This window comes from Phodopus roborovskii, unplaced genomic scaffold, assembly GCF_943737965.1.
Source record: "Phodopus roborovskii unplaced genomic scaffold, PHOROB, whole genome shotgun sequence".
Classification (NCBI taxonomy): Eukaryota; Metazoa; Chordata; class Mammalia; order Rodentia; family Cricetidae; genus Phodopus; species Phodopus roborovskii.
The window spans coordinates 12292268-12306154 of NW_026126578.1; the positions used below are offsets into that span (position 1 = coordinate 12292268).

At 46.7% G+C, this 13887-nt stretch overlaps 1 protein-coding gene across 1 annotated transcript in view; it reads right to left on the minus strand.

The window, feature by feature from the left end:
* B4galnt3 (beta-1,4-N-acetyl-galactosaminyltransferase 3) overlaps positions 1–13887 on the minus strand; it is a 94344-nt gene that overhangs the window by 50860 nt on the left and 29597 nt on the right. The gene's annotated exons all lie outside the window — the stretch shown is intronic.

Sequence of the window (13887 nt, forward strand, 5' to 3'; positions counted from 1 at the left end):
CCTCAACCCCCTCCCCCCACCTCTGAGAAGCTGGCCTTAGGACACCTCACTTATGGAGGACAGAAGCTAAGGAAACGGTTGTCAGGCAGCAGGAAGGCACCGGGAAGTCCCGGCATGGCCACTGGCATGGGGTTGGCTGCGTTTTCACAGCCAGTCCTGCCTCCTAACTGTGTTTTTTTGAGCAGCACCTAGGACAGGTAGTTAGATAACAACAGGGTACACAATGGAACACACAGGATCCAGACAGTCAGGGAGACTTTGTTGTGACAAGGTCCGAAACAGGTATTTTGGAGTGAATGAATTTCTGTGTCTCAGGGGCCTGAGTGGGTCGAAGGCTGGAACCATAAGATATTTTTCTGAAATAAAGCTAGCATGAAAACACTACCTTCCTTCCCTGAATCTCAGCACAGAAATCTGCCAGGCAGAATGCAGGGTCCTTGATAGGCTTTCCTTTGGCTGTCACATGTCCGTCTCTGTCTTTTTTGCTAAAAGCTCATTTTCCTGCCTCAAACCACATTAACTTAACTTTGTGGCTGACTCAGTCCGGTATTGTTCTTCCTGGTGACACTCCCACCTTATTCATTTGGTTCTGTAGAATGCCATTTGCTACCTTCCACTTCCCTGCACTTGCTCTGGCTTATCCTTAAATATGTATTTTTTTAAAAATTTACCCAATCCCTATGTGAACATCTTTGCAGTAATTCAGAGAAACCAAACTTGATTATTTGCTCTTAAACCTGGATCCCCCCCAAAGATACGAATCTTAGTAAATGGTAACATCCCAAGTCCATCATCTTTGGGGCTAGGGGCACGGCCCAGTGGTGGGGTGCTTACTCAGCATGCATGAGGCCTTGAGCTCCATGTCCAGCATTGGAAGGAAGGAGTGAGGGGCAGTTGGTGGCCTGTGGGAGGCCTAAGAACTGGCATCCAGCAAGCTCCCAAGGAATGTTGGGGCTACTGGTTCTCAGTTCTTGAGTGGTAAAGTTTTCTGGAAGAATCTTGGTTACCTATGACTGAGCTTAGGTGGTAGAACACTTGCTGAGTGTGTGCAAGTCCTGGGTTCAATCCCCAACATTGGAAAATAGTTTTATGGTAAATCTGAGCAAAATACTTCTCAGCCAGTGGCCATGTAACTGTCTTTGGTCAATGGTTCACATGTAGCTGCTAGGATTTCTAGGCTGAGTGAGATGCAAAGTGAGGCTGTTGGGTCATAGGGCACACATGTGTTAGAACTAAAGCACAGATGTTAGCATGTTAGCTTCCCAAAACACTGAAAAAACAATCCATCATCATTTATATCATTTAGGCATGTTTTAAGAGATAGCATGGCTTAGACAATAAAGGCACTTGCCACCAAGTCTGATGAACTGAGTTCAATCCCCATGGTGGAAGACGAAAACTGATTCCCACAAGCTGTCCTCTGACCTCCATGTGTATGCCATGATTCACACCCATACATACACATACACAGTGAGTAAATAAATGGAATTTAAAAATTTATGATATTTCTATCAGTGTTCATCATGGAAGGAAGTCAGGACAGGAACCCAAACAGGGCAAGAACCTGGAGGCAGAAGCTGATGCAGAGGCCATGGAGGGGCCATGTTGCTGCTCATGGCTCGTTCAGCCTGTTTTCTTACAGAACCCAGAACCCATGACCAAGGATGGCCCTTACCCAGAATGGGCTGGGCCCTCCCCTATCAATCATTAATTAAGAGCATGCCCTATAGGGTGGCTTGCCTATAGAGAGGTCTTATGGAGGCATTTTCTCAAGAGAGGCTCCCTCCCTCCTCACTGATGACACAGACCTGTGTCATGATGACATAAAAATTAGCTGACACAGTGTTCCTGAAACTTGCTCAGTTCCCCTCAACAGTCATATCATAAGCACTTTTCAACAGCAGTATACTTTTGCTTTTGTGTCATACAACTCCCTCCATACATGTTCTTTCCCATCTGGAAAAAGGGATTATGATGACAAACGAAAATAACGATGTCCACCTACTTTAACTGGCAAGGACCACTTCACATTCACCGGGGGGGGGGGGGGGGGGATTATATAAATATAACTACATATGACCATTGGTAAAGATATGGAGACATTAGTGCCCGCAAACAAAGGAAAAACAAACAAACCTCTGAAGGCAGAGGTAGAAAGATCGTCCATGAGTTCTAGGGCAACAACATAAAACAAAACAAAAAGCAAAAACCACAAAGCAGTGACAGTCCTGATAACCCCAAACTGTAAACAACCTAATGTCCATTAGCAACTAATGAAGATACTTGGGAGACAGATGTAGACCACAGGATCAGAGTGAGTTCAAGGTTAGCCCAGTTACACAGTGAGCCCAGGACAGATGAAGCTCTACAGGGAAGCCCTGTTTCAAAAGTAAATAAATAAATAAATAAATAAATAAATAAATAAATAGCAGAACTAGGGGGGTGGTACACACTTTCAGGCAGAGGCAGGTGGATCTCTGTGAGTTTGAGGCCAGCCTGATCTATGTAATAAGTTCCAGGCCAGCCAACAAAACATAGTGACACCCTATCTCAAAACAAGGGGGGGGGGGGAGTTTTATCTTAGAAGACAAAACAGGTAGCCAGGCAGTGGTGGTACACATCTTTAATCCCAGCATCCAGGAGGCAGAGGTAGGCAGATCTCTATGAGTTTGAGAACAGCCTTGTCTACAGAGTGAGTTCCAGGACAGTCAGGGCTGTTACACAGAAAACCCTGTCTTGAAAAAACAAACAAACAAAAAGGCACACACAAAAACAAAGAGGGCTAGGGAGGTAGCTCAGCTTGCAGAGTGCTTCTAGCGCATCCTTAGTCCTGGGTCCAATTCCCAGCACCCATAAACAGGGCACAGTGGGGTAGGAAGGAGAATCAGAAGTTCAAGACCATCCTCGAACTACACTGTAAATCTGAGGCTAATCTGGGATACATACGACCATGTCTTACTCCTCCCCACCCCCCCAAAAAAAGAAAGAAACAAACAAAATATAGTATATACATGCATAGAATACCATAATACATACATACATATATATATGCAATTATTTACATCATGTTTATTCTATACCAGATACCACAAGCCATCTAGAATAACTTCTAGTATACAGGAGGATGTGCTAGGTTGCATAAATGTGAGGAACTGGAGCATCCCTGGATGTGGGTATCCCCAGGGTACCACAGGCCCTGGCACTAATCTCCTGTGGAGACTGCAAGACCCATGCTACATCGATAAACCTGAACACACTACTGTTTAAGTGAAAGGAAAAACCCAGACACAATGGGGCACCTATTACATGGGCTGTTCGTATGAAATGTTCAGAATAGGCAAATTCTGATGGAGTGGTGGCCACTGTGTACTAGGTTCCCTTTGGGAGCAAAAAAAAAAAAAAAAACGAAAGAAGTTTGGAAATTAAATAGTGGTTGCACTGAATTTTGGGGGTGTGTGCTGGGGTTACAGCCTTGCATGGGATAGGTGAGAGCTCTACCACTAAGCACTGCACCGTGCCCCAGCCTCTACTGAACTGTATACCTCAATGATTCCTTTCTCTTTGTTAGGATGCGCACTGAGAACCTCACCTGCCTCTCCGCCAGCCACCAGGACACTCAGGCCTCCATTCTTCCTCCTTCCCAAAGCATCCCCACCCCCAGCTGAATTACCATAGATCCCTAGAGAGCTGGCAACAGGTTTCTTCAAAGCTGACTCCTTAGGATTTGTAGATAGCAGAGCCACCTCCCTCTCATGCCCAACCCCCTCCTCTTTGTACACAGATCATTTACTTATTAAACCAATTAGATTAAATGACTCACACTGCACCCATGGGTATGAGCTGGTGTAATCATCTCACTAGACTAGAGACTGACTTGTTCTTGAAGGGTGCTGTGTCCCTCTCGGCTCAGGTGACCCCCCCCCCCGGCCCCCAAAGTATTTCTCAGATCACAGAAGGAACTGGAGGTCCATGGAGTTAGGGGAAAGTTGCCACCAAGGAAGACCACACTACCTCCTCAAAGATCTGACACAAAAGCTTTCTTATTTCTTTCAAAAACAGCAGGCCAGGCAAACTCATATCAAATTCCTGCTGCTTCAAAGGGACCAAGGGTCTCACATGCTGCGCAAGGGCTCAATCACTTTTCAAGACCAGTTCTGAGTGTGCAAAACTCTCCAGAGCCCTGTTCTGCCCAACGCTGCCGCATCTCAGCCCCACCCAGTAACACCCAGAGATGTTTCTCATGGCACTCCACCCCTGACAAAACCTGGTTTGAGTTAGAGACCTTGTACACCACATGTTGCATGCCCTGGCCAGCCTGGGCCATCAAAGCCCATCATTCACTTTACCTGAAAAGTAAGGAGAAGGGCCTGAATTACTTCTCTAAGCTAAAGATTAGTGTATTTTTGACTCAATAACCTTGGCCTGAACTCTCCAGCCAGTGCAGGGAATATAGGTATGTCAAGCAGGTCTCGATCCCGGGAAGCCTGTAGCAGCAGATCTAGTGAAAGCTTATAGACAAGTGGGTTATTCCAGTGCAGCGTGGCAGAGATTAAAAAGGGGTGTGATGGAAAAGAGGTTCCTAGGCCCCCTTTCTTTTCAGATCTCACCACCTGCATGTTAGCCAGTGACCTCTCTAGGTTTTGTTTGGAACAGCCTCCTGGCACCTCCTTGCAAATGCCAGCTCAGTGTCATCCCTCCGGGCAACTGAAATCCAGTGGTGAGGAGTGTGATTTGAGCCGGATCCTGTCCTGGAGTGCAACCACATCCTCTTGCCACCCCCTACCAGGCATTTCCGAGTTTGTATATTTATGACTCTCTTAAAATAGGTCCCAGCACATAGGAGCAAGGGCCTTGATTTAGGTCAATGAAATCAACATTTGGAAGAGTGAAGAGTCCCTGCGCAAAGCTGTTATTTCTTCTCTAATTCTATATCTGGGTTTCTGTATCATCTAAATCCCTCAGGAGGCTGGCCCCATTCACCATTCCGTGTTGCCTCAAGTCCCTCCTGCCCTGAAAATAGTCTCCTGTCCCACTCCAGCAGATGGGTTTCCTTAAACACAGCAGCCTTGGGCTGGCTTCTAATGCTCATTTATTATTAAACATTTGCATTTTGCAAAGTATTTCTCTGCTGTCAGCCCTTTTGTTCAATGAACTTAACCGCCCCTTGGAAACAGGGTCTGTGGTTCTAAGGGGGGGGGGGGCAGGATCAGTTACAGCAATGGCCAGTAGGGCCTCAGGACAAACTGCCCACCATCTTTGAAGTATTGGAGGGGAAGCAGTGTCTTGGGTATGTTCCTGGTTCAAATACCTGCAAGACATGGCAGAAATTCTGTGTTGGGTGAGAGAGATTATCGGACCCAGGTTCTACCTTCTTCTCATGCAACAACTGCCTAGCAAGACGCTTGGGGCCTGGACCTCTCCTGTCCAGTCAGCTCACAAGACTGTATTCAAGGGAAGGATCTTGCTTCCTTGTTCTTCTCTGCTAGGTGATTTCCTCTGTTGTCTAGCTCTCAAGTCCAGAGTCTAGGAGGGTTAATCCCAAATAGACAGAGAGTCTGGTGCTACTGGCCTGTGTAAATCAGAGGTCAGAGGGAGGAAATGAAAGGCAGACAGTGTGAGCCTGGGCCTCGGAGAATGGCAGAGGTTAATCTGAGGGTTTAAGTAGGTCAGAGGCTCTGACTTGAACAGAGAGGGGCCAAAATTCAAGATAAAATTTATAAAGGAAGTTGTTTCAAAATAGGTAATGTTCCTTCTGTGGTGACTGAGGATGTGCGAGATCTGGAAGTTTTATCTCCATTAACTAATAAAAAATGGATGCTGCCATAAATGTCTGAGACTACGGAGAGATTGGCAGAGAATCAATTAAAGAAAACAACCAGCTGGGCAGTAGTGGCACAGGCCTTTATAATCCCAGCACTCAGGAGGCAAGTGGATGTCTGTGAGTTTGAGATCAGCCTGGTCTACAGAGTGAGTTCCAGAAGAACCAGAAAAGAAAACCACCTGCTACACTGGGATGGGGCCTCTGGTAAATCATTTCCCAGATCAATTCTAGTGACAAATGACGACCACCAGAAGTTTCCTCCTCCCTCTTCTCCATTTTTTGAGACAGCGTCTCACTCTGCAGCCTCGGCTGGCCTGAAACTCATGTGAACCAAGCTCATGGAGATCTCTCTGGTTCTTCTGGGATTAAAGCCAGAACCACCCACCACACCTGGCCCCAGAGGCTTTCCCTTTATGGGGATATAGTGCTATGGTTTGAATCCAGGGCCTCTCACACACTAAGCATGCAGAGCCACACCCTCGGCCTCGGTGCTCAGCATCTGACTGACAACACTAGGAAGTGTTGTTCATGCCACAGTTTTGGCCCCATTGTTAAATGGATACACAGACCAGGTTCTTCTCTTTCTCAGGGCTTCCTCAGGCAAGCCCATTGTTTTCATGAGTAAAGTTGTCAACCGCACAGTCTTTAAGACATGTCCTTGTGTGGGGTGGAGAGCAATAACAGTACTTCAGGCCACCAGATGCTTTCCTGGAGCTGTGGGGATCACCTACGTCAGATCCTGCCTGTGACAGCGTCAAAGCGCCAAGCTGCAGGAAGCATCTACCTCTCTAGACAACACTTAGGCTCCATGTTACTTTTCTAGTAGGGATTACTATTATTTTTACTATTTTGTTATTTATTGTTATTATTTTGCAGTAGGGATTATTGTTGGGTTTTATTATAGTTGTTATTTATTATTATTTTATAGTAGGGACTACTATTACTATTATTGCCAGGGGCAGTAGATAATGGTATCAATCCCCTCAGTACAACATGGCAGTTGATTTTAAGTGTGTAAGGGACTGGTGTGTAGCTCAGGCTAGAGCATTTGCCTAATTAGCCGACATGAATTCTGGGCTAGACCCCAGTCCATACAAAGCACACACAGACACACAAGTATACATCTTCTACACCGCCCCAGAGGTGTCTGAAACAGTAATATGGGGAGAATTGTCATATATGGCAGAAGTGAAACTACTAAGCAAATAATTAACACTGTCACAGCCAGAGCTGGAGAGATGACTCACTGGTTAGGAGCACTGGCTGCTCTTCCAGAGGACACAGGTTCAATTCCCAGCACCCACACGGCAGCTTAAGACTGCCTTGTACTTCCAGTTCTAGTGGTTGTGACACCCACACACAGACATACAGACATACACCAATGCATATAAATTGAAAATAAATAAATAAACCCTGTCATAACCAAGAGAAACATCAGGGAAACATGATGACTAAATGAATGAGATCCTGGAATAGAAAAAAAAGTATTGGAAAGGAAATCAAAATAAAATATGGGGGAGGGGAGCTGGAGAGATGGCACAGTGGTTAAGAGCATTGGATCTTCCAGAGGACCAGGGTTCAATCCCCAGCACCCACATGGTGGCTCACTACTGTCTGGAACTCCACTCCCAGGAGACCTAATGGCCTCTTCTGGCCTTTGAGGCAGCGGGAACACATATGGTGCAAGACATTCATGCAGGAAAAATACCTATACACAAAAATAAGTAAATAAAGCAAGTGGTAGAGCCCTTGTTTTCCATGCAGGAGGGCCTGGCTCAGTCTCCAGCACCACTGAAACAAAACAAAACAAATAATAGGTATGGACTTCAATTGTTTTAAACAAGGTCTGATAAATCCCAAGCTAGCATCAACTCCCTACTTAATCGTCCTGCCTCCACCTCTGAATTGTGAGCCAGGAATGCGACCTAGGACTTGGTGCATGTTAGGCGAGCAACTCTACAAACTGAACTTCAGCCTTACCCTGATTTAATTAACAGTATTGCTCTGATACTGGACCATCAACATTCTCCAAAAGTAAAATGATATGAAAACTGGGAGGGATATAAGACCTCTGTGGATAGGCTATCTCTGTAATGTCTTATAAATATAAAATTACCCTAAAGTGAAGATTATTTCAAAAGATACCTATTTCTATAATGTGTTATATAATCATAGAAAATTTGAAACCCAAGATTGAGGATACATACTTATAAGCACTGGGGAAGCAGAGAAGGGAGACTCACCAAAAGCTGAAGGCCAGCCTGGCAGGCATTGAGAGGGGAGGGGAGGGGAAGGGAGGAAGAGGGAAAAGAGGGAGGGAGGAAGAGAGGGAGGGAGGGAGGAAAGATGGGAGGAAGGAAGGAAACCTCCACCCTCTGAGAGCTTGGGACTACAGGCATGTGCTACCATACCTAGCCTCGAAATGTCTTTAAGTTGAAGAAAAAAAGAAATGAAAAGAAAAAATATAGGAGAATTAATATTCTGCCATGGCCCATCATTGCCATGACTGAAAAAGCACTAGGTTATGAGACAGGAGTCTAGGGCTTGGGCCTTCATTATCTTCTAACTTAGTGATAATGACATTTACTGCAAACATTAAGCTCTGTTCTTTATTTGTTGTTGTTTGGTGTTTTGGTTTTCCATTTGAGATAGGTTCTCTCTTGTGTAGCCCACACTGACCTCAAACCCACCCCTCGATCTTCCTGCCTCAGCCTTTCCAGGGCTAAGATTACAGCAACGCACAAAACACACAAAAACGGAAAAACCTCATGTTGCTAACAGACCCCGCATGGCTTCCTTTAACAAAGCAGCCCTAGTATATTCAAAATCACTCCACCTCTACAAGCTGAATCACAGAGAATTTCTCAGGGCTGCATCTCCTCGAGGTTTACTCTGCTGTACCCCATAGCGTAGCTTTCTAGAAGTTTTTTAAAAAAAGAGACAGCTGGGCTACAGTCTGGTTTCTAAAAAGAGCATAGGCTGAAGCTTAACTGGCTCAAATCTATGCAAATGGAAGAGAAGAGAAAAAGATGGCTGAGGCTACCCATGGCCGAGCTACGCTTGTCTGATCTGGGTCTCTTCGTGGGAGAGGGCCGAAGCCCCAAGTAGACCACACAGCTTTTTTTTTAGGCCTTTGTTCTCTCTTCCTATCAATCCAGATGCAGGACAGTTTGAGAAGCAGACCTATTCAGACCCCTATCTCACCACAGATAGCAATCCCAGGCCTGGGTAATGTGAAACAAGGGTCTTTGGACACTCCCCGCCATGACAATGAAGTATGCTGGCAGACACCATCTCACACATGGGAGCAGTCTCAAAAACAGGACAAAGCGTGAGAAAGGCCTGCAATTACAGCAGCCAAGCCAACAAAGGGGCAAACGTCTTTCTACCTACATGGATCTCAAGAGCCAATTCTTGATTTGGGATTTATTCAGAACAGTTTTCAAAAATAAAAAATAAAAGCTAGAAAGGGAGAACGAGAAATAAAAAACTTCCCTTAAGGAAGCGGGGAGTAGTGTAGTCACAAGGGTGAAGATCGGAGGAAAGGGGTGTCATGGGATCTACGGTTCCGTCTGCCTAATCCCGGGTCATCAGGAGACGGCACACCCAGGTGTGGCTAACATCTGCTACCCAAGCAGCCTCCTGTGCTGCTGCTGTCATTTCTTTCCTCCTCTTTTTTTTTTTTTTTTTTTTTTAACTCCCTCAGTAAACCAAGCTGGCCTCCAACAAAGACCCACCTGCCTTTGTCTCCCAAGTGCTGGGATTACATCATCACACTGTACTTGTCTTTTCCTTAGGTGAGATCAGCTTGGTGTTCATCCATCCTTTTATTCATTCACTAGACATTAATTCAGTCAAGAAACAAAGTTAAAATTCAAGTTACCTCAGAGCTGACAGAATAATTCAGCCATTACATAACAATGACATGGAGCCCCTTATAAAGACTGCATGTGCACAGAGGGCTTTTGAAGGAGGGAGACCCTGGGTTTGAGGACAGAGCATTGGGGGGGGCAGAAAAGCTGGGGGGTGTACCACTTTCACCCCAGAATTTGGTAGATAGAGGCAGGTAGATCTCTGTGAGTTTGAGGCCAGTTTGAGCTACAGACCGAATTCCAGGACAGCCAAGTCTAAGCAAAGAAACCCTGTATTGAAAACAAAACAAAGCAAAAAAGAAATAGAAGATTTAATAACATGGTCATTATATTATTGTGTGTGTGTGTGTGTGTGTGTGTGTGTGTGTGTTGCTGGGGATCAAACCTCATGCAAGCAATCTATCACTAAAACATACCCTAATCCAGAATATTATTCTACCAAGAGTGCCTGTTTGGTGTTTAACCACAAAAAAAAAAAAAAAAAAAAAAAAAAAATGTAAAAGTGTAGTCTCACAAATATACTAATTGGCTAGATTTAGCACTTCTGTGCTATAAAGTAGTAAGTAAACACAGTTATGCAGTAATTAGAAGAGAATGGAGTTCAAGTAGGAAGGATTGGGTAGCAGATGTTAGCCGCACCTGGGTGGGCCCTCCCTGGATGACCTGGGATTATAGGCCAAGGAACTGTAGATCTAGAAATCAGACCTCCATTTGCCTCTGGCACCCTTGCCGCCATCCTCTCTAGCCATGGGGTGACCTGCTCCCTGTTTAGTGTCCAGTCATACTTCACAAGATGTGACAGGAATGAACAAGAAAAGAACATAGATACACTTTATACTATGTGACTTGAGATTAGGGGAGGAGGGGGTCCACTTCAAACCCACTCTGCTTATTAGTTCCCAAGAGCAGGGATCTCAAAAACTGACTGAACACTAACAGTCTGTGCTCCATTCTAGCCTGTGCAACAGCTCCTTCTCTGTCCAGCGTCTGTGTGCTGTTCAGGATCTCGGCACACACAGTGTCCACTATGAGGGCAGCAGACCTTCCCTCTCCTTCCCACTGCCATGATTCTGGACAGCCCCTGTAATTGCCTCCTCCACTCCATACCCACAGTCAGCACTGAAGCCTTCTGGCAGCTCTCGGATGGCCGTGGGTGTGGGTGCTCCCAGGCCGGAGGCCACTGCAACCTTCTCTAGAAGTCCCTTCTCCTGTACTGTTTCCCTGCAGGCTTTCCCTTCCCACGCTCATCCTTTCTCCAGCGTTCCTTCCTTCCTTCCTTTTATTGACATGGGTTTTCTTCCCCACAGCTTTCCATCTGCTACATGCTTTACAAAAATCAAGGCTTCCTTTCCATGAGGTGTGAAGATCTCGCTATAAAAAGGATGGAGGTATAGCAGACTGTCTACCCCAGCTAAGGGCTAAGGGGACAGAAGAAAGGTGGAGTGTGAGGGTCACCGCCCTTCCCTCAGTGGCACTGGAGCAACCACTTTGTTTCCTTACCCTTGGCCCTGCACTTCCCACTCGGGGTGTTCTCAGGGAGTCAGGGCCACCCCCTCCACCGCTTCAGCCACTGTCGCCAGCACCACTTTGTCCACCTAACCCTTACAGAGGAACTCTCGGTGGCCCGGTCCTTCATGGAGGATGATCTCCACTGTCCCGTTTGTCAGGAGGTGCTCAAAATACCACTGGTGTGGACAGCAGCCTGCCAGCACACACTCTCCACAGAGATAATGAAACCTAGGATCAAATTGGTGCTGAAGAGTTCCCTCAAGCAAACATCTCAAGTATGCAGACATCTCTGCATTTGTGTACCTGCAAGGGCCACTTTTAAGAAGAAGGCATCATGAAGTCACCATTCAATAATTTGATGTACAAATTAATTCAGTCCATCATGTTAAAAAAAAAAAAAAAAAAAAAAAAAAAAAGGTTGGCCTTGTGTGGCCACTGCATCTTACTGTACTTTTTCCTCTGTAACCAACTCTTCATGAGGTGGGCTGTGGCATAAAAATCTCACTCTCTGCTGGGTGGTGGTGGCAGAGGCAGGTGGGATCTCTGGGAGTTCAAGGCCAGTCTGGTCTATTGAGTTCCAGGACAGTCAAGGTTACACTGAGAAACCCTGTCTCAAAAAATAAATAAAATAAAACAAAACACCCTCTATAAGTTACCTGCTCAGCTTTAAGGTTTATGCCACTGGATAACAGGAGGCAGTTTTTATTGTCATTCTGGCACAATATTCAGGAACATAAAGAAATGAACCACACCTAAGGATCATGTTTCTGGAGTTTCTTTCCAGCCTGGTGGATCACCACAGCTGATTAACCCCACCTAAACACACGGACGCTATATTAATTATAAAACTGTTGGCCAAATGGCTAGGGCTTCTTACTGGCTAGCTCTCTCTTAATTATTAACCCACTTCTATTCATCTAAATAGTTCCATGCGGTCTTATCTTACTGGAGAAAGGTCTTGACCTGTTATCTTTCCTCCTCTTCGAGGCCCCTCTCTGCCTCTCCAGCATTCTCCTAGCCCCGCCTATCTTCTTGCTTCTACCAGCCAATCAGGATCATCTCTGAGTGGCCTAATGAGGTTGACTGATGCCCCAAAGAGAGTCCTGACTCTTGAGGGTGTGCACTGGCACTACAGGGATTAGATCTGACTCCGGACTTCGCCACTTCTCATGTTCACATCCTCCTGCCGAGCTTAGGTATTCCCCGCTGAAAATTGGGCCTAACAAGCCGCTCCAGAACAGAACATGGGAAAGACTTCTGAGAAGAACCACTGAGGCACATGGGATCACAACCTGTAAGTGGAGACCTGGGGAAGAGCCAGCCGATGGGGCCACGCGTCCACGATTTCATTCTTCTTTTACTACCCAGCTGTAAATTCCCCACGCTCCCCCAAGGTCTGCCCCTGGGCTCAGCATCTCCACTTCAGCTCCACTGGGTAGAGCTTGGCATCTTTCCCCAGGCAAAAACCTTAAGCTCTCTGAGGACTGGCTAGCCACCTCTCCTCCCTCTGTCCCACGGTGAGCAGCAGGATCATTTAACCACAACAGACACATTCTCAGGGAACCCCATATGTAGGAATTTCTCAGGGCAAAGGACCCCAGAGTTGCCAAATTCTACCCAATTCTTTAGGCCTTGGTGGTAGCTGAACACTTTCACGCTGGGTTCTATGTAGGAGTGGTAGGCTGCCTTGAAGCGCAACTGGGTGAAGGACTCCCTCAGCACACCCATGAGGTGGCCCAGGGTGAGCCTGTGGCTGGCTATCACACCCCGTGATCTGGTGGAACATGGCCAGGTATGTGGCATCTAGCATCTCATTCTGGAACACACGATCAATGGAGAAATACTTGCTGGTGTGAAGGGTTTCTTCGGGCTGGCTTCTGTCGTGTGTGTGCAAGGCAGGTCTTTCTGGGCCTCATCTAGCTTCTAGATAAGCTTGCAGCCCTGTGAGGCATAGCTGCCATGGGAGTGGGTCCCTTTCACCTGCTGGACACAGGTCATTGGGGGCTGCAGGGCCTCAGCCAGACCTCGCAGGAAGAATGTGTCACGTTGGTCACCTTCTGGGTGCTGTTGAGGCTGGAAGAGCTCATCCAAGTTCCAGGAACTCTGGGTGAAGTTGTCTGTAGGCATCTCAGAGAACCTCATCTCCAGAAGATCTGTGAGAACTTCAAGAGGACCGTGAGCACAGGAGAAGGTGGGCCACTGTCTGGGAACACACCACAGGCAGAGGAGTTGTAGGGCCTGAAGCGCTGGCCCCTCTAGGAGCCACTGGAGATCATCTCTGTGCTCAGCTCTGCCTCTTCCTGCTTGAACAAACTTGTGCTGAAGGCCCTGCCTTTGCTCACCCAATAGGTTTTTAGGATCCCTTCAGGCGGCAGCTTCCTCTTCCTGAGCTCATTTCTTCCCTTTGCAATCAGAGTCTCAGCCTGGCCCGCCTGGAGGAGCTGCAAATGTCTGTCTCTCTCTGGACTTCATCCTCTATACTGCCCGCCACTTGCAACACCCAGCGCCCATCTGATGCACTCTTGTCCACCTGGATCCACTTGTTAGACATGACCTTGCCACTGGGTCATCACATGAGCTCACTCTGCACCAGGACCTTGACACGTGGGCCTGCCTCATGGCTGCCCTCCTGGGCAATCCCCTCACCCTCAGTAGTCAGCTCCCAGCACTTGGTGGAACAAAGCT